The sequence below is a fragment of the Podarcis vaucheri genome (genome assembly GCF_965113315.1).
Source record: "Podarcis vaucheri genome assembly, chromosome: 12".
In the NCBI taxonomy this organism is placed as follows: domain Eukaryota; kingdom Metazoa; phylum Chordata; class Lepidosauria; order Squamata; family Lacertidae; genus Podarcis; species Podarcis vaucheri.
Window position 1 is genome coordinate 29,954,729 of NC_138750.1, and position 24,872 is coordinate 29,979,600.

At 41.9% G+C, this 24,872-nt stretch overlaps 1 long non-coding RNA gene across 1 annotated transcript; it reads left to right on the forward strand.

Annotated features, from left to right (window-relative positions):
* Window positions 1–618: 618 nt before the first annotated feature.
* LOC309515833 lies at window positions 619–19,836 on the forward strand. The gene is made up of 4 exons (XR_014212689.1): window positions 619–742; window positions 4,683–4,805; window positions 8,259–8,354; window positions 19,786–19,836. It is a non-coding gene; the product is annotated as an uncharacterized lncRNA (long non-coding RNA).
* The last annotated feature ends 5,036 nt before the right edge of the window (window positions 19,837–24,872 follow it).

Consider the following 24,872-nt stretch of genomic DNA (forward strand, 5'->3'; position numbering starts at 1 on the left):
CTGTAACTCCTGTTTTCGATGGTGTTATTAGATTCAATATTGTTGGAGGATTCCCCACCCCTGGCAGGTTTTGACTTCGCATAATAACTCTTTAGACATATGACCTACTGAATGCTGTGGCCTGGTGTTACTCTAATCAAAACATGTTAGTCACATGAATATTTGTGAAACATACAGATGACAGCTTCAGTGTATGCATTCAGGATGAACTATCTCTTCAAATGAATGACATCAATGTAATCTCTCCGGATTCAGCAAACTATAAGTCATGTCAGCTGGGTTCCACCAACTTTACAGGACTGTAAGACCTTAATCAATCTCACAGTCATGTTTTTAATCCAAAATGTTTAACCTTGCCCATTTACAATGTCATGGCTTGAAACTCGCATAGCAATACAGACTCATTTCCTTTCTTGGAAATTGACCTTAATAATTTTTGTACTTGCTGACTCATAAAGAATATTATAGTCCAGATACAGCACATACTAACAGCTTTCTCGCATACAATACTATTTAAATTGACCAAAATAGAACCACAAGTTGTTGTTGTTGTTTTAAAAAAATCTGTTTGTGCTGAAAACTGTAACTCAGAATTTAATCTCTCTAGATCTGATCATTACAGAGGCTGTGGCAATATTCTTTCAAGCATATACTAGACAGATATAAGTCCTGGTGACCTCAAAGGGATTTTTCTGAAGAAGAGTATGGAGGATTGCAGGCTGAGTGTTTGATCCACAGAAACGTAAGACTATAAATATAAAGTAATGGCAAACAGAAAAAAAGAGGCAGAAGGAAATGTTGGGACTTGATGTGGGAGCTTCTGGGCTTGTGTGCATTTGCCTCGTATGGTGAGTTGCTGAATTTCATGTTCTGGCTTTTGCCCGGGCACTAACCTCACCCATCCAGCTTGGCCAGTAGACCTTCCTTGACATAGACTGAGAGAGCTTCTGAATAAGCTGCAAGGCTTCAGTTTGTTGGAACCACACATTTAACCTAACAATATTTTGTCCAAAAGCAATATGCTGAATGCTGCTGGTTTAATAGAAGGTCATTATTAAAAAATAATAGTGATCAGAAAACAACCCCGATCCTATGCAAAAGTAGAATATTTTATTAAATCCATGAAATCCAGCACATTCATCCATTTGACAGCAGCCTGTAGCTTGCTTCTCGGTGCTAAAGAATGTTTCCGTGCTTGTTGGTGCTGACGGGAAGAAGGCTAACGAGAAAAAGAGTGATTGTGACAAGCAATTATGTCACCTATGTGAATGGCTTAATTTTCTAAATTAGCCACTTTGATAATTATGACATCTCATTTGTCTTTTAATTCCATGAGCTCTGAAGTTTACCTTTGAATCCCCCCCCCAAATCAGATAAGAGCCTTTGATAAGCCAAGGGTCTATTATGTGACAGGAGGGTGGGGGGAGAGAAACCCCTCACATTTCAGTCTGATTGGATCTGCTCATCTGCTCCAGCCAGAGCAAATAACACCCTTGACAAGAGCTCTCACTCCTTGTGTGTGCACTAACTAGCCAGAATGAAAGCGGAGAAGTTTGCTAAGCAAATTAATAACATAAACAGGACTGAGGGGGTGCTGTCTAGCCTGCTTAAGAGTGAAGGCAAACAAACTGTTCTCAAGGACTTTTATAGCCACTTTCAGCAGCCTTTAGTGTGCTGGCAATTAGCATGTTAATTACATTTTCCTCTCACTCAATTAAAGCATTTCTAAGATTCACTAGCAAATGGAAATCTGCCTTGTTTTAATTATTTTTATTAGGTGTTGCCAGTTTGTATTTATTAAATTACATCTGGAAGTTAATGTTTAAAAGATTCTACCAGTGATGAAGTATATACTACAGTTCTTGCTCTGTTTTCTCCTGGCACCAGAGATACTAGGCTTGTTCATGCATTATACTGAATACAGGTACAATATGAGCTGTCTCTACAAATTTATTGTGTGCATTTATTGTGTACACAGACTGTAGATTCGTTGAGCATCGCATGTGAATAACTGAACACGTGTACAGCTCCACTGTTGTGTAAAGATGTTGACACTCCTATTGTTAACTATAATTAGAACACCAAGGTGCATTTTTTTATAACTGCAACAGTCTGTAAGTACCTGCCACCCATTGTCTAGTGTTACATCGGTCTGAAATGCTATACTGTTAGGATTAGGCCAAAATTTACTTACAGTGGCAAAAATACCAGCCAGCCATCTTCAAGAATAGTTCTGAGTAACTTGAACGACTGACTGCTTCTAGGGCTGCTGGAGCCGATAAAAAAAAAAAAGATGCTATCGTAACATGACTCATCTATCATATTGTTGTTGCTGTTGTTGTTGTTAGTAATAATAATACAGGTACCTTGGTTTTCAAATGTAATAAGTTCTGGAAGACCGTTCAACTTCCAAAACATTCAAAAACTGAAAATTCAATATTTAAGCCTCAAAACATATGGAAAACTCAAACAGGAAGCTGCCTCGGAAGTTAAAAAATGGAAGCATTTACTTATTTCCAGGTTTTCAACTTTCAAAAACTGAAATGTTTGGCTTCTGAGATGCTAAAAAAACTGTAATAAGTTATTAAATTTCTATACTGTTCTTCATCTGAGGATCACAGAGCGGTAAAAAATATGAAAACACAAAAATACATAACATCTGTTGGCCTTAGTCTGTCTTGGCAGACAATGCAGGGGTGTTCCTTTGGGGGTCAAACCATTGGAGCATTGCAGCGTCTGCTGTGGCTGTAGAGATGTTTTATTTCAGGTGGGACAGATGAAGGTGTTTGGTTTTGCTGCTACAGGTGCACCATGTCAATACTTCTCTCTGCACTCCCCCAAGCAGTCATTCCTCCTCTGGATGCTGATGTGGATTCATGACCTATTTGTCACCAGGCACTGCAATAATCTGCAAGGGATTCCCATATGGCAGGGTCAATGTTGCCAGCCTTCATGTCACAATTGCAGACATCTTTGTAACCCAGAGTTGGTCACCTTCCTTTCTGTGTACATGGCCAAACCAGTGTAGAGACAGAAGTGTGAACATGCTGGGAATGTGGGCTTTGGAGAGCACATATTTGTTTGAGACTCTCTGCCCAGAATCTTCCTGATGCAGCACATATGGAATGGATTGAGGTGTTGCTCCTGGCGGGTGTAAGTTGCTCACAACTCACTTCCATAAAGCAGTGTGCTCAACACATGAGCCTGGTAGACCTTCATCTTGGTATTGGTCATTAGTATCACATTCTCCCATACTGTTTTGGAGAGGCGAGGCATTGCCGTAGCTGCCTTGCCAATACATTTGTCCATACTCTGCCTGTTTTGGAAGAGCTGGATGTTCCTTCTTCCCCCGATGAGCTGAGGAGCACCATCAACCTTCAGGCATGTGAGAAATCCCCAGGACAGGACAGAATCCCAATAAAAGTTGGAGTAAGAACAAAGTCCTGTTTCACACTGCTTTTTATACTGCCCAGGAATGCGAGTGGTGCTGTGGTCTAAACCACTGAGCCTCTTGGGCTTGCTGATCAGAAGGTCAGCAGTTCGAATCCCCACGATGGGGTGAGCTCCCATTGCTCTGTCCCAGCTCCTGCCAACCTAGCAGTTTGAAAGCACACCAGTGCAAGTAGATAAATAGGTACTGCTGCAGCTGGAAGGTAAATGGTGTTTCTGTGCACTTTGCCACTCATCACAGTGTCCCGTTGTGCCAGAAGGGGTTTAGTCATGCTGGCCACATGACCTAGAAAGCTGTCTGTGGACAAATGCTGGCTCCCTCAGCCTGAAAGCGAGATGAGCACTGCACCCCATAGTCACCTTTGACTGGACTTAACTGTCCAGGGGTCCTTTACTTTTATCTTTTTTACCTTACCACTGCCCATGCTGGTGGTGTTGCCTGCATTGCTTCCACTGTTCCAGCAATTCCACCAGTTTGTAGTACTGATCACAAGTACACCTGTTGAAAGTCCCTCTTCTACACAGCTATTAAAGTTTCAGAAACTTTGCCCTATTTATCATTTGAACATCCTCATTTATGCCCCAGAACCATAACTGTCAGTAAGTCTTCTGAAAAATTCACCCAAAATTTGATGAGGCTATATAACCCCCAGATCAACACAGAATTCCACCTCAGTCAAATTCTACATCAGTTCCAATGGATTCATCTCCCAGTACCTAAAAATCATCTCAAAGTCACAGCAATCTAATTGAATGTCAGAAGTGATGTTCTAGTTGCCCCCCATGTTTCAGTGCGTGTGTGTGTTTTTTTTCTATCTCTTTTCTCTTTCCCCTTCATGAAGGGATGGAGTAAACAGCTGGAGTCTCATAAGAGGGCTGATTGATTGTTGAAGTACCCAGATGGCAAACTCCACAAAACACTGCTGTGGCAATGTTTGTTGTTTATTTATTTATTTATTTATTTTATTGCTGCTCCCTCGGCTGATGCCTTTGCAAGAGCCGAGCAATAACTTCCTGGCTATGCTCCATTTGAATAACCTTGTCACATAACAGGGTCGCTTGGGTCTCAAAATATATCACATCGTCGTCATTATAATAAAGAATTTGCTACCTGAAATTTAGTTGTGAAAAATTCAGACTCTATAATCTTCATGGGATGTTTTGACGGAGGAGATACAGCAAAGAATAGTTTTTCCTTTTAAGATACTCAGCTGTTTTATGTATTTATTCAGATCTGGAAAGAAAAGACAGCATCAGACAAACAAAGGGAGACAACTTTTGATATATCCAAACTTTCAAGGGTAACTTTACACTGATTTTCTAATTTACAAAATTCACAACATCTCTGAAGCAGGGTGAGTGTACAAATACTTGAGGTTTTCATTAAACAGAATAACTGAGAAGCAGTTAACAATGAGAGTGTACAAGGAACCTGGAAGTGTTGAATTGGCCTGATAATTCTCTATGGAAATCTATTGTTTAGAGCTGGGAAATGGTGGTTATGTTCTCATTAATATGTTTCTGATGTTCAATAAGCACCAAACTTAAAATATATGATATTAATGGAAACAACCCAGCACAGAACTCAATGGTTCTTGAATGTGCTATTGAAGCCCTCATCTCTAATGCTGTCCTACAATTTCTTGAAAGTTTTTTCCCCCCTACTGTGAAAAATGCTGGTGTTTTTCTGCTTCATTCGCAGGGTGCTTTAGACTTTCTTTAGAATTTTGGTGGGTGCAGAAATGAACTTACTTATCATGGCAAGGTGGCTGAGGGTGGCATGCATGGTTTTCTTTCCATTAAACCTTTCTCCGGTGCTCTGAGGTGCTCTGCCTGGCTGTCCAGGATTGTTGTTGTTGTTGTTGTTTAGTCGTTTTGTTGTGTCCGACTCTTCGTGTCCCCATGGACACAGAGCATGCCAGGCACTCCTGTCTTCCACTGCCTCCCACAGTTTGTTCAAAGACTCTCCTCCCTGGAAGAGAGGGGAGTGGTTGTGGGCGGAGCCCAAGCACCACCCCTAGCAGGGGGCATTAGCCCCCTGCCTCCTCCTCTCACCTGGCTGGCGCCCACGCCCCCTCGGCAGGCATCCAACCAGGTGCCTTCGAGGGGGCGTGTTCAGCAGCCTTTTGCGGTGGCGCCAGCCTCTCCTCGGCCTCATTCTTCTCCGCCGTCCCGTCGTGAGTCACCCACCCTCCACTCCCTTTTAGCTCAGGGTCTTTGTTCTTTGGCCTTGCTATGGACCTTAAGTTGGTCGCCCTGGTTGTCTAGGGGGCCTGGTAGGAATTTTTCCATTTGGCATTAGGCTTTTTGGTTTTTTCGCCTACCTCGTAGCAATCGTCACAACTTTTTGTGGTATTGGTGGGTAGGTTAGGCATTGGAATAATGTGTTGTGGTGTGTTGAAGGGCTGAGTGTGGCCATCGCCTATGCCTTCAATTTTTGGGTATTCCGTTAAAGGAATCTGGTGGTCGTGTATTCTGTCCGATGCCTGCTTGGCGGGAGGCCATGGCACGACCCTCGGTGACATCAGGGGGTGAGCCTATAGTTGGATTAGCATCAACAGGCTCCACCTACTGGTGAATAAACCCACTTGTTTTAGACATCCAATGCCTAAGCCAATACCTTTTCACTGCTGTAATCAATAAAGTTGTGGCCTTTTCTTGCCCATTAACCTTATATCACGTGTCCTTGTGTATTTATTTCACATCGCGGGGGGGGTCGGGTCCTCGAACCACAAACTCATGCTGGCAGCTTCGAGAACACTATCCAACCATCTCGTCCTTATCTGAAAAAGTCCCATGGGAGGAATTACCCATGTCTTCCCGCAGGGTTATAACTTAAGAATGGAAAACTGACTACCAAATGTGTGAGATCCATAGCTGTCAACTTTTCCCTTTTCTTGCAAGGAATCCTGTTTGGAATAAGGGAATTTCCCCTTAAAAACGGGAAACGTTGACAGCTATGATGAGATCATCAGTACACTTGCTGGTTTTGTTTCAAAAAGGTTCTTCTACAATTTTTTAGTAAAAAAAACCTGATTCTTTTAAAATTAAAAATATTGCGCTTTGTAAAATAACAGCGAACAGCTGTGAGGGCCACAGTAGACAGTGTCCTTGGGTTTTCAGGAAGTACAGGTGACTGGGAAACTTGCAGAGTACGGACCACTGGAGAGATTCTTGATAGAACGCAAAAAGGACAAACAAACACCCTAAGTAAAAACACATCAAAAGCAAAACCACCCACATCCCACCCATGAGAATTTCTCCATAATTTTACTTGTACTTTGAGCATTTTCAAATGCAATTTATTTTCTTGGCAGAGGATGGCCAAGGAGATAAATGACAAAAAATATTTCAGCACATCACCAGAAGAGACATTTCCTTCTGCGAGAAAGGAATAGGGTGAATTCCATTTGGTGCTTCTCATCTGCAATGTTTATAAGTGCTTGTGTTGAAAATAATAGCTAAAAGAAAGAAAGTAAGCCCGTTGCCTTATTAATCACCTTTTTTTGGTCAAACAACAGTTAAAAGAAATCAATTAATCTAACCAATGAATCAGTTAAAGGGTTCAGTCCTGATGAAAAGCCACCTGGTTATTTGTTATTGCTGAATTTTCCATTTTAAATTACAGATTATCACCCTTAGCATATTCATCATCATTTTAAAAGAGGTTATTAGTATTCTCATTTCACAGCTGTGGAACTGAGGCTGGGAGAGAGAGTACTCTGCCATGGCGGAATTAAGATTTGAATGCCATTCTCTCAGATTCAAAGAGAATCTTGAATTCAGGCAGCATTTCACAGACTGTCCTGCGGTCGTGAGATCCTATGCTAGAGTCCCCACCACATCCTAGACCCTGCAGCTGGCTTGCTCAGGCCAGGCTTGGAAGTGGTAGGGGTGGGTTTCTACTACTACTACTACTACTACTAGGCATCTTTTCACAGCACAATGTTCAGGGCTTACATAGCTGAGGGTTGGGGACTTGTCAGGGGCTGGAATGGACTTTATACTGCAGCCTAATAGGCTTTATACTGTCATAGAATTGTAGAGTTGGAAGGGAGCCTGAGGGGATCATCTAGTCCAGGCATGGCTCAACTTGGCCCTCCAGCTGTTTTGAGACTACAATTCCCATCATCCCTGACCACTCGTCCTGTTAGCTAGGGATGATGGGAGTTGTAGTCCCAAAACAGCTGGAGGGCCAAAGTTGGCCATGCCTGATTATTTTAGTCCAACCCCCTACAATGCAGGAATATGCATCTGTCAAATTCAGGAACTGAACCTCTCAACCTTGGCATTATCAGCGCCATGCTCTAGCCAGCTGAGCTATCCAGGCTCAATCATATTTGATCATCATGATAAGCAAGTCTTTTCAGATTTCAGGAAAATGTAAAATCACACCTTTACACCTCTTCCCCTGCAGAGGAAATAAATAATAAACTTTCCATTTATTTTATTTTTTGGAAGGGGGGCAAGGAAATAAAAATGGCTTTCCTCCCATGGTGTTCCAGTCACCTTTATAAATTGTGACTCTGATACTGTCAAGGTGAAATATCCGTAAACATGCGCAAGTCTCTTCCCCATTCACTGCTGCACTTTGTCAGATACCTTGAAAGCATATGTAAGAAAGAACTGGGGAATATCTCTGCTGCTGAATAGGTTTCTGCAGAGATAACTGAAGATCTTTATGGACTATTGGCTTATGAAAGCGTTTCACCACAACTGCAAATGTCTTGTTAAACAGATCAGATTAGGCCTCTAATATCTGTTTTTGCCTTTACATAATAATAAAACTTAATTCCTCCCTCTTTTAGGGCATCTTAGACACAAGGAAGATTTGGGCATGTCATTTTTTCTTTCTTTCTGAAACTCACTTGAGTGACTGATGCAGAAGATGAATAATCTGCCAGGTAATGCCAATGTATTAACAATGCTGATGAGGCTGTCATGTCCATTCTGCAAAGCAGGAACAAAAGAAAAATGCTGGCATCCTTGCTGCTGAAATATCAGCTTAGTTAAAGGTTTCATGACAAACCATTTGTCTTTTACCCTTACTCCATGGCCTTGCCAGCAATTTTCAGACGTCTGCCAAAATGAAAATGTGGCAGCTGCCAACGACAGGGACTTTTATACATGACATTTTTGCGGGGTGGGCTGGGGTACATGTGTGTTAGACAGGGGTGCTTTCCCCCTTGTTTTTCTTTCCTTTAAAATATATATATATCTTGCTGTAAGGGCTTTTGCAGAGCCTTAAAATAAAAAAGGACTTTCATTTAAAACAGTTACTTGGTGCTAATGGATTTGTTTCCACTTTTTTTCTTTTCAGTGACCTACTATTTGGCTTATTCTTTGTTCTGCTTTCCCCCTTCAACACCATACATTTAATGCATATTTATACCACTTTAACAGCAATGGCTTCCCCTCAAACAATGCTGCGCAGTTCTCCCTAAGAGCTAACTCCCCCCAGCACCCTTAATGAACTACAGTTCCCAGAATTCTTTAGGGGGGAAGCCAGAACTATTAAAGTAGTACAATGTGCATTAAATGCAAGGTGTAGATGTGTTTCTCTCTGTCCGCAGTTCTCCACTCCACCCCCAACAGGTATAATGATGTTTCTTCTTTGGGATATATACAGTGCAATCCTTTACATGTCTATTCAGAAGTAAGACCCAATGGGTTTATACCCGGTATCAGCTCCGCTCAGAGCCAACTTATTGAAATGAATGAACATTATTTGCAGTGAATCTACTCTTGATACACCACAGGTTATGGGGCTCACTCCCAGCTAAGTAGTTATAGGACTGTAGTCTGAGTAATCAGACCTTCCTTTCCCCCAGGGACTTGTGAACTGGCTTGCAGTGAGGCATATATATATATATATATATATATATATATATATATATATACACACACACACACACACACACACACATATATATATATATATACATATATATATACATATATATATATATGCAGGTTTTGGTGTCTTCGGGTGTCTTCCCGTGTAAGAGTCGGGGTGTCTGTGCGACGTTTCGACGAGGTCTCACTCGTCATCTTCAGGCTGGTGCTTTCGGCTTCTTGTTATTGGAACAGAGCAGAATCTGGTGTTTGAGTTCCTATAAATACTGTTGAGGGGTGTGGTGTATAGCCTCCAACGTTCTGGGCAGAGAGGAAGTTCCTAGATTAGTGTGCCTCTTCTTCTTTTGTTCCTTAATTACTTGAGGGATATCTTGAGTGATTTCATGAGTGATATTCTGAATACCACTGGGTGGGTCATTAAGTGTAGATTAGTTGCTAAAGCTTTTGTGTCTTGACCTCTTGAGCTTGTGAAGAGTTTTTCTGAGAAGATGGCTGTGCTGCATTTAGTTGTGCTCTGGCTTGGCTTCGTGTATAGGGGCGAGCTGTGGTTTTGTGCCTTGTGCCAGCCAGATCTGTGTAGGGATTGCAGGGGGGTGCAGCATCCGGAGGTGCCACTATAGTTTGGCTACTGGATGGAGTCTGTAATATGTCTGTGGAGAGGGTCTGGGTTTGGGTCTGGTGTGGTTGATTGGTGACGGCGTTCTGTGTGCCTCTGGTTCTGGTGTCGGTTTTTGTGGGGAGGGCTAATTTCCAGATGTCTGGCAGGCGGGACGTGTCGTCACGCTTGTTCATGTTGTGAGGGTGTTTCTCTATCTCGATGGCTTCCATGATTATTCTCTTGTGGTGATGTTCCATGTTAAAGAGCAATTTGGAATCTGCAAAATTAATTTCGTGTCCTGTTTCTTTCATGTGTTGGAAAAGAGAGGAAGTTTTTTCTTCTTTTGTGACGGCATTCTTGTGTTCTGCGATACGTGCATTTATTCGTCTGTTTGTTTGTCCAATGTACGTGGCTGGGCAGACTTTGCAGGGTATTTCATAGACCCCTTGGTTTTCCAGCTGGATTTTGTCTTTTGGGTTTCTGAGGATATTGGCTATTTTTTGGTTGGTGCAGAAGGTTGTTTTGATATTGTGTTTATGGAGGATTTTGCTGATTTTGTCTGTAGTGCCCTTGATATAAGGAAGGAGGGCCATGCCATTGTTTTCTTCTGTGTCTTGGTTTTTGGGGGGTGTTTCTTTTTGGATTAGCTTCGTAACCCTGTTTTTCTGGTATCCATTGGCGATTAACACATTTGAGAGATTCTGTAGCTCAGTTGTCAAGTGGTCTTTGTCAGCCAGGCGTTTGGTTCTGGAGATGAGAGTCTTGGCTACGGAGTTTATTTGTGCAGGGTGGTGGTGTGATTGTGCATGTAAGTAGCGGTTGGTGTGTGTTTTTTTCCGGTAGATAGTGTGTCCTAGGGAGCCATCAGGTTTTTTGTAGATTAGGACGTCAAGAAAGGGGAGTTGGTTGTTGTCTTCTATTTCCATAGTGAATTGTATTTTGGGGTGTAGGCTGTTGAGATGTGTGAGGAAGCTATCTAGTTTTTCTTTCCCGTGTGGCCAAATTACAAAGGTGTCGTCAACATATCTGAGCCAGAGTTTGGGTTTGTGTTCTGACTTGTCTAAAGCATTGGTTTCAAAGTGTTCCATGTACAGATTTGCGATGACCGGTGAGAGGGGTGATCCCATGGGTGCTCCTTCTATCTGTTTGTATCTTTGTCCATTGTGGATGAAGTACGTGTTGGTTAGGCAGTGGTTGGTCAGGTCCAGGATGTATTTGGGGGGGTTGTATTTGTTTTGAATGGCTGTCAAGGCTTCATTAATGGGTACTTAAGTGAAGAGAGATACAACATCGAAGCTCACAAGTAGGTCATCGGGATGTAGGTATTGTTTCTTTATTGTTTCTATGAACTGGAAGGAGTTAGTAACGTGTGAAGCGATGGATTCTGCATAGGGCTGAAGTTGCTTAGCGAGAAATTTAGCGAGATTTTGTAGAGGTGAGCCTATGGAGCTGACTATTGGTCTGAGTGGTGTTCCTTCTTTGTGTATCTTGGGGAGACCGTAGAGTTTGGGGCATCTGGATGATTTTTCTCTGGGGATGATTCTTAGCTGGATTTCTTCACTGATAGGAGAGGCTTTTATTTTGGATTTGGTGGTTTTTTCCAGATAGGTGGTGTACCCATTAATGAAGCCTTGACAGCCATTCAAAACAAATACAACCCCCCCAAATACATCCTGGACCTGACCAACCACTGCCTAACCAACACGTACTTCATCCACAATGGACAAAGATACAAACAGATAGAAGGAGCACCCATGGGATCACCCCTCTCACCGGTCATCGCAAATCTGTACATGGAACACTTTGAAACCAATGCTTTAGACAAGTCAGAACACAAACCCAAACTCTGGCTCAGATATGTTGACGACACCTTTGTAATTTGGCCACACGGGAAAGAAAAACTAGATAGCTTCCTCACACATCTCAACAGCCTACACCCCAAAATACAATTCACTATGGAAATAGAAGACAACAACCAACTCCCCTTTCTTGACGTCCTAATCTACAAAAAACCTGATGGCTCCCTAGGACACACTATCTACCGGAAAAAAACACACACCAACCGCTACTTACATGCACAATCACACCACCACCCTGCACAAATAAACTCCGTAGCCAAGACTCTCATCTCCAGAACCAAACGCCTGGCTGACAAAGACCACTTGACAACTGAGCTACAGAATCTCTCAAATGTGTTAATCGCCAATGGATACCAGAAAAACAGGGTTACGAAGCTAATCCAAAAAGAAACACCCCCCAAAAACCAAGACACAGAAGAAAACAATGGCATGGCCCTCCTTCCTTATATCAAGGGCACTACAGACAAAATCAGCAAAATCCTCCATAAACACAATATCAAAACAACCTTCTGCACCAACCAAAAAATAGCCAATATCCTCAGAAACCCAAAAGACAAAATCCAGCTGGAAAACCAAGGGGTCTATGAAATACCCTGCAAAGTCTGCCCAGCCACGTACATTGGACAAACAAACAGACGAATAAATGCACGTATCGCAGAACACAAGAATGCCGTCAAAAAAGAAGAAAAAACTTCCTCTCTTTTCCAACACATGAAAGAAACAGGACACGAAATTAATTTTGCAGATTCCAAATTGCTCTTTAACATGGAACATCACCACAAGAGAATAATCATGGAAGCCATCGAGATAGAGAAACACCCTCACAACATGAACAAGCGTGACGACACGTCCCGCCTGCCAGACATCTGGAAATTAGCCCTCCCCACAAAAACCGACACCAGAACCAGAGGCACACAGAACGCCGTCACCAATCAACCACACCAGACCCAAACCCAGACCCTCTCCACAGACATATTACAGACTCCATCCAGCAACCAAACTATAGTGGCACCTCCGGATGCTGCACCCCCCTGCAATCCCTACACAGATCTGGCTGGCACAAGGCACAAAACCATAGCTCGCCCCTATACACGAAGCCAAGCCAGAGCACAACTAAATGCAGCACAGCCATCTTCTCAGAAAAACTCTTCACAAGCTCAAGAGGTCAAGACACGAGAGCTTTAGCAACTAATCTACACTTAATGACCCACCCAGTGATATTCAGAATATCACTCATGAAATCACCCAAGATATCCCTCAAGTAATTAATGACCCACCCAGTGATATTCAGAATATCACTCATGAAATCACCCAAGATATCCCTCAAGTAATTAAGGAACAAAAGAAGAAAAGGCACACTAATCTAGGAACTTCCTCTCTGCCCAGAACGTTGGAGGCTATACACCACACCCCTCAACAGTATTTATAGGAACTCAAACACCAGACTCTGCTCTGTTCCAGTAACAAGAAGCCGAAAGCACCAGCCTGAAGATGACGAGTGAGACCTCGTCGAAACGTCGCACAGACACCCCGACTCTTACACGGGAAGACACCCGAAGACACCAAAACCTGCATTCCTATACCCGTGAAAATCTACGAAAGCATATATATATATATATATATATGCAGGTTTTGGTGTCTTCGGGTGTCTTCCCGTGTAAGAGTCGGGGTGTCTGGGCGACGTTTCGACGAGGTCTCACTCGTCATCTTCAGGTTGGTGCTTTCGGCTTCTTGTTACTGGAACAGAGCAGAATCTGGTGTTTGAGTTCCTATAAATACTGTTGAGGGGTGTGGTGTATAGCCTCCAACGTTCTGGGCAGAGAGGAAGTTCCTAGATTAGTGTGCCTTTTCTTCTTTTGTTCCTTAATTACTTGAGGGATATCTTGAGTGATTTCATGAGTGATATTCTGAATACCACTGGGTGGGTCATTAAGTGTAGATTAGTTGCTAAAGCTTTCACCAATCAACCACACCAGACCCAAACCCAGACCCTCTCCACAGACATATTACAGACTCCATCAAGTAGCCAAACTATAGTGGCACCTCCGGATGCTGCACCCCCCTGCAATCCCTACACAGATCGGGCTGGCACAAGGCACAAAATCACAGCTCGCCCCTATACACGAAGCCAAGCCAGAGCACAACTAAATGCAGCACAGCCATCTTCTCAGAAAAACTCTTCACAAGCTCAAGAGGTCAAGACACGAAAGCTTTAGCAACTAATCTACACTTAATGACCCACCCAGTGGTATTCAGAATATCACTCATGAAATCACTCAAGATATCCCTCAAGTAATTAAGGAACAAAAGAAGAAAAGGCACACTAATCTAGGAACTTCCTCTCTGCCCAGAACGTTGGAGGCCACACACCACACCCCTCAACAGTATTTATAGGAACTCAAACACCAGATTCTGCTCTGTTCCAGTAACAAGAAGCCGAAAGCACCAGCCTGAAGATGACGAGTGAGACCTCGTCGAAACGTCGCCCAGACACCCCGACTCTTACACGGGAAGACACCCGAAGACACCAAAACCTGCATTCCTGTACCCGTGAAAATCTACGAAAGCAATATATATATATATATATATATATATATATATATATATATATATATGCTTTCGTAGATTTTCACGGGTACAGGAATGCAGGTTTTGGTGTCTTCGGGTGTCTTCCCGTGTAAGAGTCGGGGTGTCTGGGCGACGTTTCGACGAGGTCTCACTCGTCATCTTCAGGCTGGTGCTTTCGGCTTCTTGTTACTGGAACTTGTTACTTGTTACTTCTCATTACTGTTCCAGTAACAAGAAGCCGAAAGCACCAGCCTGAAGATGACGAGTGAGACCTCGTCGAAACGTCGCACAGACACCCCGACTCTTACACGGGAAGACACCCGAAGACACCAAAACCTGCATATATATATATATATAAAATCTCAAGTAAAAGAACATTGTTCGGTTAGCTGCTGCAATCTTATTTGTATCCCATCTTTTTACATTGACACATATTCTAGGTGGCATGCAGAATGATAATAATAATAAAACAATTTTAGCATGTTAACAGTAGCAGGAATGACAGCTCTGAGGCTGGATCTAGACGTGTCAAAGAAACGTTTCAGGAAAACACGTTGTAAACTTTGTATGAGAAAAACAGAACTCCACAGCGCCATCTGTGTTATAATGCATATACATCGTCACTGTCCGTATATGCATTCATAAGCATTTGTTTTTGTTTTAAAAAAATAGATTTCAAAAAGTTTGGTGTACTGCTCAGCAAAAGCTTCTGCATAACTTTGTTATGGTCTCTGTCCAAGCCTCTCTGTTATGGGTATTTGAACGAGTTAGAATGAGAGCCTATTATCATACAAATGAAACATATTTTAAAAACGTATTAGTTGATGACTTTTTACCCTATCTGCAGCAACCAAAACAGATTATCTAGATTTGCCAGCTGCTCAGCATTTAATGGCAGGTCTTTATTTTAACAGTTCACCTACTATACTCATGTGCAATTGAACATATCTCCCATCTACTGTTCTTGCCAACTCTGTCTCCAGCAATTATCCTGTTCTAGTACAGCAGTACAGCGCACTTGCCAGCGCTGTGAAATTTGCAGGTGGTAGCTATAAAGCACTGCTTCTTACTCATCTATCTGTAAGGCACCCTGTGGTGGCAAGAGACTGTGATGGCTCTGATATTGTTCGTAGTGAAGGCCATGCCACGAGCTTGGGCAGGAGAAGTGCTGTATCCATTTCCCATTGATCCAAATAACTGGCTGTGCATATTTTGCCTATTTTATTTTATGTATGGAAACGGATAATGGCGCTGCCACATGCAGATGTAAGGTACTGTAAAACTGAAATGCTGATGGGATTTAGGGGGTGTTTCTTTCCTTAAAGGATACTAATGGAGGCAACGTGATTGATGGGTGTCAAGCTGCACTTGTGAATTTGGAGTTAAAATATGCATCTTTGCAATGAATTGGCGCCTTTTGAGAAAAATATTTAGAAGGCATTGTTTGCTACGGTGCTATCGCCATACCAGTTCATCTGAGCAGCATGTAACTTACTGCTCAGAAAACCATCACATAATAGGTATTCCAATGGCCATGAGCGCCTTATGCAAAATCTACTTCTATAACCTCACATGACTGAACAGTCACATTCTCTCTCTCTCTCTCTCTCTCTCTCTCTCTCTCTCTCTCTCTCTCCAGTATTGTCACATGCCAGCCCAGTTCATGTCCATCAAACCTGAGATACATGGATTTAAATCAGTTCAGTTGGACTAAACCCATAGCCAATATATGTGCTCTATGGCAAGAGCTTCCTAATTCCTTTTCTTTTCTAAGTCTGGAAAAGTGCTGGGTGTAATATGGGCTAACTAACCAATTGCTTCATATCCTAGGCTGGCTACTGGTATATATTATTCATCCATGCCCACCTTCTCCTTAATTTACACATTCACAATTCTTTTTCTTGTAATATAATCAAGTTTGAAGTATTATCGTCTGAGCAGCAGGATATACTAAAAAATCCATTGCAGGAAATGGTCTCTCTCAGTTAATTACATCATGGTGGGGCCAAAGTCTGGCTAGAGACCTACCGTATTAGACTGTAGACTTGTCAGGCTCCAGTAAACCATTGTAATGAGCTCATATTGCAGAAATTTCTTGTCTTCTTGGTTCCTGAGCTTCCCAGTTAGTTTTGCCATTTTGGCATAGCCCATCAACTTTATTTGCCATTCTTCTCTGGTCGGGGCTGTCTCTCATTTCATACATGAACTATTTCCTCTGGTCTTTTGGGATCATGGTACCTATAATTCCTAATAAAAATGCTTCTAGTTTTTTAACAAGTTATTTTAAACTTTTTTATTTCATTATATGTCATTTCCCATAAATTTTAAAGTTATATTACAGTTCCACCACATATGATAAAAGGTACCTTCTTTTTCCTTACATTTCCAGCATATATTGATACTTATTCTATACATTTTTGCTAGTTTTACCAGGGTCAAATACCACTGGTACATCATTTTCATATAATATTCTTTCAATAAAGAGCATGCCGTAAATTTCAGTATTTTCCATAGCCTCTCCCAGTCTGTCATTTGTATATTATAAAAAAAATTCCTTCCAGTAGCACCTTAGAGACCAACTAAGTTTGTTATTGCATGCACACTTCTTCAGATACAATTTTTTTTAAAAAAATTATATTTTGTTTCGACTACAGCAGAAAAACACGGCTACCTACCTGTAACTATCTGTATATTATGTCCCACATCTTTCGCCCATTGTATCATCACAGCTTTGCTCCCATTCCAAGGTGTCACCACTGACTGCTCCCCACTGAAATGGCCCCCCGGGGCTCCAGGAGGGAAGGCAAGAAGTGGTGGTGCAGTTGACGGAGGACAGTGAGCCCTCTTAAGCCTTGGGGCCATTGCTAGAATCTGTGATGGAATCCTTGATCAATAATGGAGCTCTCCAGATAGTTCTTTGGAGACAGAGTGTTGGAAAGGCTTATTTCAGAAGGATCTCATCCTTATCAGCTTCGTTTTGCATTGCCAGAGGCTGTGCTTGACCTTTCGGCGCTTTGAAATGTGATGTGTTTCGTATTGCAGAATATCCCTGCCTGTGAGCTGTGATTAAAGTGTCTTTGAAGTCGCCAGCTTTGGTCGGATATTTCCTCCCTTGAACGAAAACAAACAAAAAGTGTCCGCAAGCCTCTGCTGCAGTTTCATAGATACGTGTAGCAAGTGCATTCTGCATAATATAATTTACAAGTCAGCTCAGTGGAAGGAGTTTAGCAGCCACAGTTACAGTTATGGCCAGCATAACACAGAGTTTTAGGGGCATTACCAGTGCTGGATTTAGGTCTGAGGAGGCCCTAAGCTACTGAAGGTAATGGGGCCCTTTATATGTCCAGCTGTCCTTTGTCAACAACAAATTGTCACTGTTTTTTTGTCTTGAATATATGGTAATTTATGGACCTAATAGGTATCTAAAGCCATAATGGGATCAACATAAATAAATGATGTATTACATGAATTCAATCAGTAAGCGTAAGACTCATACCCATAGTCTATACTGCCTGATCATCAGTCTACAAGCACTCTTTAATATTAGAAAACAGGTACAACAACTTGACCTACATTCAACTGTGCTACACTGCAGTCTGCAGCTGCATGCTACATGTTGCCATGCAACCGGTCCCTGTAGGCACCTTATATATAGCAATGAGCAAACCAGTGATATTTTAGGGAGCAGCCTCGCAGACGGGGGCCATTACTTACATCACAGGAGCACAAAACACTGTTGCTGTATGTAGGTTTTATTTTATTTGTTTTTTATCTTATATTTTGGAAATGTACATCCAGTTTTTTCCCTTTAATTTTTTTGGGGGGCCCCCAAGAGAGTGGGGCCCTAAGATATAGCCTGTTTAGCTTATACTTAAATCCAGCACTGGCCCAGTCTCCCCACCAAGGTCTTTTCAGCATGATGTGTGACAGATTTGTGCTGGTCTTTGCTAGAAATGGGTAAAGAACTACTACAGCAGCAGTAGGTGCACCAACTGTTACCCTAAGCTAACCCATGATGGGCAATATGATTGCATAATGTCTCTTACTAGGATTAGGACAGTTAGGTAAGCTAACTGTGTTATAGCTTCTACCCACTTTACGTTGTAGTTGTTGGACTACAACTTCTATCAGCCTCAAGCAGAATGGTCAATGGCCAGGGATGATGGGTGTTGTGGTTCATGAACATATGGAGGGCAGCATGTTGACTACTCCCTCAGCTAGCAGACCCAGGTCAAATAAGGCCTTTTTAATATGGACATTTGACCTACCAACCGGAAAAAAATGCCACTAAAGCAAGCAAATATTAGTTTCAGCAAAGTGGAACAGATCTTTGTGACTTTCTGCCTTAACAACAGAATGCATTTTATTTTGATATCGTTTGAGCGTTAGGCAAGTATTATACCTTTATTTTTGGAGGGTAAGGTGGGAATTAAAAGCAACCTGCTTTCATTTCATCCTCTGCCTTTAAAATAATATAAAATGTAAACATCGTATATGTCATCCTAAATAAATTAACAGTGGTAGGCAGTAAATAGGGATGGTCTCAGAAGGATCATTATTGTGAAACTGAAATGATTTGATTACCGTAACTGGCGAAGCTTCAAGACGGATACATAACAAAAATTTGTATTTAACACGAGTGGTGAAAACCCTTGAAAGGATTCTGCTGACTCTGGAATAAATGTGCTGTAAAGATTCACATCTCTTCTTAAATGCATCGCAGTCAGAGAGGAGCACATACGCTGCCTGAAAAGAAGTGCTTTGGCTGCTGCCTGTTAACAGCTATGCTGCATAATGTCCTCGTTGAAGGGCTGCCAAGACTTGATTCACTTGTGCTGGAAGGAGTTGGGGGGTTGCTGGGCTCCTGCTGGGCTGAATATTATGGTGGGAAGGCAGTTCTGTGCTCTGCCAGGGTGGATGACATGTGGTAGTGAGAAGCTTCTACTTTCTCTCAGGCAAGAGGGAGACCCTGTTCCAAAGTCTATAGCACCACAAGAATCAACCTTTAGTTTAAAAAAGGTGGGGGCAATGACAATGGACAAATAACAGAGAAACCCCACCCAGAGTTCAGTTGCTCTTGGCTCTGGAAACAGCCCCTGTTTCCTTCCTCCTCAGGGTTCACTGCTCTTCACATCTCTCTTTGTCCTTCTCCCTTTTTCTTGGGTGTAAATTGAGGCCACCTTAACCAACTGTCCCTCCCAGAGCTTCCTCGGTGTCTCTGAGCTTCTGGGAAGCGAGGGGGCATGCAGAGTTTCCAATGAAGTTTCTGCCAGCCATTGCTTAAACCAGTCTTGTTATGCTGCTGCTGCCACTACCTCCCTTCTGTGGGATCCAAAAAGAACGAGAGCGCCCATTGGCTGAGGGGAGAAGGCCCATCGCCTTGCCTTCAGCAATGCTGCCTTAGCTTAACCCCTCTGACTTCTGGAGTTGATTCTGTCCCCTCATTTCATGCAGGCATCGTGACTTGAAAAGGATTTCCTGCTCCATCTCCTGACATTTGCCAGGTAAGTGACATCAGTGGGGAGCTTTGGGACAAGGTGTGGTCATAGCCCATGGCTTTTCAAGCAACCTCTGTGGTCCTCTAGATGTTCCTGGACTAGACACTAGAAGGAGTGTCTACCTGTGCAGTTGGAAGGATCCTTCCTGCCTTACCTCAAGAGGTGAGATGTTTTAGATTGATGCTGTGTATACACTATACATTTAACATACCTAGCATTCTCAAAAAAACCCTGGGAAGTGTAGCTTGATAAGGGTGCTGGGAACTGTAGCATTGTGGGCAGTAAACTGCAATTTCCAGGATTCTTTGGGGGAAGCAAAATTCCTTAAATGTATGGTGTGTATGCAACGAAAGAGGGGGTGGTTGAGAGAGAGAGATAACGCAGCATTATAAACCAATACCTTTGTGAAAGACTATTTGGTGAACTACAAGATTTGGCTTGTGTGAAGCAATTCCTCCCAGGGGTGAATATGGAATATTCTTGACACCTTTTACTGCAGTTTTTCCTGTGAGTTTATAAGAGACAAATGGCACTGGATGCCACAAAAGAGCTTCTCCAATTGCCAAAGGCTCTTTCTTTATATGTGGAAAGCCTTATTAAACAAAAACACCCCCTTTTTTTACTGTGGTGCCTGGAGGGACTTTGTATAGTCAGACATCAGCATGTCCATTACAAGCTGTCTTTTTCAGAGGGTATATTTCCCCTTTTTAAAATTTAGCTACTCCAATTTTCCATGTAGTGAATTCAGAAACCCATGATCTCATCCCTGGAACAATTGTGTTGCCAAGTTTCTACTGAGAAGACTAAGGGGGGAGCTAACTTTGAAGCTCTTCCTAATTTCTATTGAAAATGATCTTTATGGCATCCCACTTCCTAAGATTGCTATTTCTCCCAGATGGAAGGCCATAAAATGTTATATTAAACTTATGCAAATTTAGTTAAATATATTATAATCATTTAGCGTTCAGCTATCTGGGAGGCAATAAACTGATTTTTTATTTAATAAGTGTATAGGCTATCCTTCAGTGTAGGACTCCCAGAAGATGTACATTTGTCATGCATAACAAACATATGTTATATGCATGCTTTTTCTTACATGAACATCATATCCCTTTAGAAAAATTGTTTCCTTTTTTAAATGGCTATAGTAAAATAATATACTTCCATATGAGACAGCCTTCTTTTATAGGAAAAACTAATTTTGCATGCAAATGCAGAAATCATAGAATCACAGAATTGTAGAGTTGGAAGGGACCCTGAGGGCCATCTGGTCTAACTCCTTGCATTGCAGGAATATGCAGCTGGCCCATATGGGGATCAAACCCATGACCTTAGCATTATCAGCACCACACTTTAACACAGGTGGAATCTACACAAATGCTGTGAAAATGCTTTTAAAAAAAGTTTTGAAAAATACATTGAATTTGCCGTAGCTTACTGTCGCCATCTAGTATCACATTTGTGTATTGCACTTTACAGCACACTTAAAATGTTTTATTTTTGCAGCTGCATAGCTGAGTCCCAACTGGGTCCTTATAGAGTTCACCAGAAAACCACAGAATGCTATGGCATATCAAAAACTGCATGTACACTATAGGAAATATGAAATCATTGCACTAAGAAAAGTCGTATGCTGAAGAGTGTATAACTCAAATAAATACATTGTTCTAAACCAGGATTTCCCAAACTTGGGTCTCCAGTGTTTTTTGGACTACCATTCCCATCATCCCAACAAATGTCCTATTCAGTCAAATATTAACATGTAGAGGATGTCACTGTTATAATAATGTTCAAAATGTTGGTCTGATGAACTTACGCCATTTTTGTGAATATTGGGAAACTCAGAGAGGCACTCTCGAATGGGGTTGTATGCATGTGTATATCCAACAAGTTGAGCAAATCTTGTTTTGGGGAAATTCACAGGATTCAGCTGGCATTGTCTGGGTTTCTGTTTACGAGAACCTTTGTACCACGTTCCCCAGGGGCAAATGAATTCACTGCCAGGTGGGCATCTAGAGGCAATCATGTGAAGAGCCCAGACAAGATGTTTATTCCCCTGATTTACCAAGCTGCCAGCAAGAAGGCTACCATCAACACACCGCTCACCCCCAGAGTACTCTGAAAGATAATTATATTCATCAGTCTCCAAAGGTAGGCTATCTTAATAGGTACATAGCACTACTGATACAATTGGAACAGCCAAGAATCTGAATCTTGTCCAAGCAATGTTCTGTCCATGACAAAGACACCACACATTGCAGTATATATAGTTTTATAAATAAGAAAAGAAATCCATGCCTTTGTCAACACCTGCAGCAAAAACCACAAACCTAAATAATAACAACTTCTTGTCTTCTTGGTTCCAGGAGGCAGATGGACAGAAGCACCAAGATGCAGGCAGTAGTTTTAAGATGTACCTTTCAACGTTCACTATAATGAACGAATTGTTGAGACGCCTGCCTCAAATCACTGCAACACCATTGCCCTAAGATTGTAATGAAGTACCTAGCTGAAGCAAAAATTGCATGGTGCTTCTCAGATTAGTGTTCTCCTTTAAAACAGATTCTTCAGCACCACCCTCTCAATAAATTTGAGAGATGAACTTGGATGCAAATAGTGTCCAGCTTTATAAATAAAATACAAATAGATGCCCTCCCATTGTCTTCAGTGAACACATCCACTGTTTCATATATTTTGCTACCAAGGTGCTTTGTACACTACCCTCACTGCTACATCCAGACCGTGAAGTATAGCTCAATGAATAACTAACAGATGATTACATTTATGACTGAAGAGACTACTCATAGCAGACAGCTACTTCCTACAGGTGACAAGCAATCTTCTGCCAGGGCTTCACCTGACTAGTCATTTTGGGACATGATCACAAGGGTTGGAGACTGATGAAATTATCCTGTCCAACATCAAACGCAAAGTGGTTGTAAATCAGCTGGGGCTATGGCAGCAGGAGAACAACTCATTCTTTATGCTTTACTGACAGCTCTTTCACCTAGTAACTACATTAAGGATCCTAACAATGTCATTAAGTGACCCTTTAAAGAGTTTTATTTCTTTATTTATTTACTAAGTTTGATTTTTAACACTGAAACCAAGATGGGAGGAGGAAGAGGAGGAAAAAGAGGAAGAGGAAGAGGCTTTGCTGATCTAGGAAGATGCATCTTTACACAATAAAGTGCTTTATAACAAGAGATCAGAGAGATCAGAGTTTGTAGTTAACACTTGTGCAACAAAACAAAAAAAGGTCCCTTTGATCTTGCAGAACTATGTAGGGACATGCTGTGCAATTACCATATCTATATAGTTCATCTCTCAGAAAAAGGAAGAAGTTGGCATGAGCCAATTTGAGAAGTCTTTGTCTTGTTGCTCAAATGAAGTGGCATGCAAAAAGTGACCCATATGAAGTATCCTAATATTACAGTATGCAATGGGTTGATATCTGAAAATTGGTCCTACCTATGTTGCTTTTGATCCATGGAAAGTATATTTTTAGAAAGGAATACAAACGTGATAATTTCCAGAGCATGTTAGTTTGTTGCAGCAACAAAAATACATATGACAAAGTAGGGGGCTGGTGTGGCACTCAGGATCGCTGTGGAGCAGGTGAGCTTTTTATTCCACCTGGTCCCTGCTCTTCTTTTCATGCTGAGAGGGTGATGCTGAAACAACACTGGCAGAGAGACCTGCCCCGGCCATGAATGCCAACTGCCATCTGAGTGAAGCCAAGAGTACATGGCGTGGGCAGAGGTAGGGTGAGATTTATCTGGCAGGTCTATGTGGGTTGTTAGAATTCTCAAAGCGGGCAACACCCAATGGAAGGTGGCACCAAAGAGGCGGTCTTCCTTTTGCAGGTAGTCACTTTGGGAATGTCATAAGGGCAAAGGCAATGCCCATCAGTGTTTCTGGTTGCAGGAGGGTGCTTCCAGGGTCGGGTTCTCCAAGATAATCAGAAACTGCCTGGATAATTTGGCACAGAGATGAGGGAGCTCGTTCCTTCTCTCAAGGGTGCAAGCTACACCTGTACAAGCCTCCTTCCCACCCATGTTTATTGAAATGTGTAAGTCACATTTTACTGTGTGATCCGTCTCGAGGGTTTTGATGCTGTTGATAAGCAGTATATAAATATTCTAAGTAATCAGGAAGATTATCATGCAGTTTCTGTTGGACTTGGGGGTCAGATGAGCTGTATGGGTGATAGCCTCCTAGACTGGTTGTGGCTTCCCACTTTGGTTTAGGAAATGTGCTACCTTCCTTCACCCCACCTCACTCTCCAGGAGGATTGCAAGAACAAACATGCAGAACATTTAGAACACTTGTTGATGACATTTGCAATTGCAACCCATGCACCTCACTAGATTTGAGAATTGTGCACAAGGCCTGGCTTTAAAATGTTTTTTAATCCCTGTACTTAGTACAAAATATAAAAACCACAAGTTAAATTTATATCTCTTCCAGTGTTCTGTGAGCTCCTATTGCACACATTCTCAGATTAATGCAGCTATATGCATTTTAATCAGGAAGCGATTTTTTAGATTCCTAGTGCTTTCCCATTAATCTTTTAACCTTTTGTTTATTTTCAATACACAACCATTGCACACAAATAGAGATAAGAAAATCTCCTTTAATGAAAGCCATTTCAAAGTGAATGGAACAGTGCTTGGATATTGCTCAGAAATATGTTCTATGGCACTTTACTGATGGTTATTTTTGTGTCTCTCTCTGCAGTGCTCCTTCAGTGCTTGATCTTTAATTACCCTGCACTTTGTTCCAGGAAGGTATGTACTGGCTGGCTGCCAGCATTGGCTAAGATTCTTCTTGTCACTACCATGTCTAACAGCATGTACAGAACAATATCCCAATTAGATCTGTACGCGTTGGAAACATGATACTGCAGCAGTTTGCTCTAAAACGGATCAGTATGGGCACTAAAGTAAAGAGACTTACTGCTGCTTTAGACATTATAAGAAGTCCCTTCCAACTCCACAGTTATGTGATTCCATGATTCTGAGAGCTAAGAAGAAGATGCTC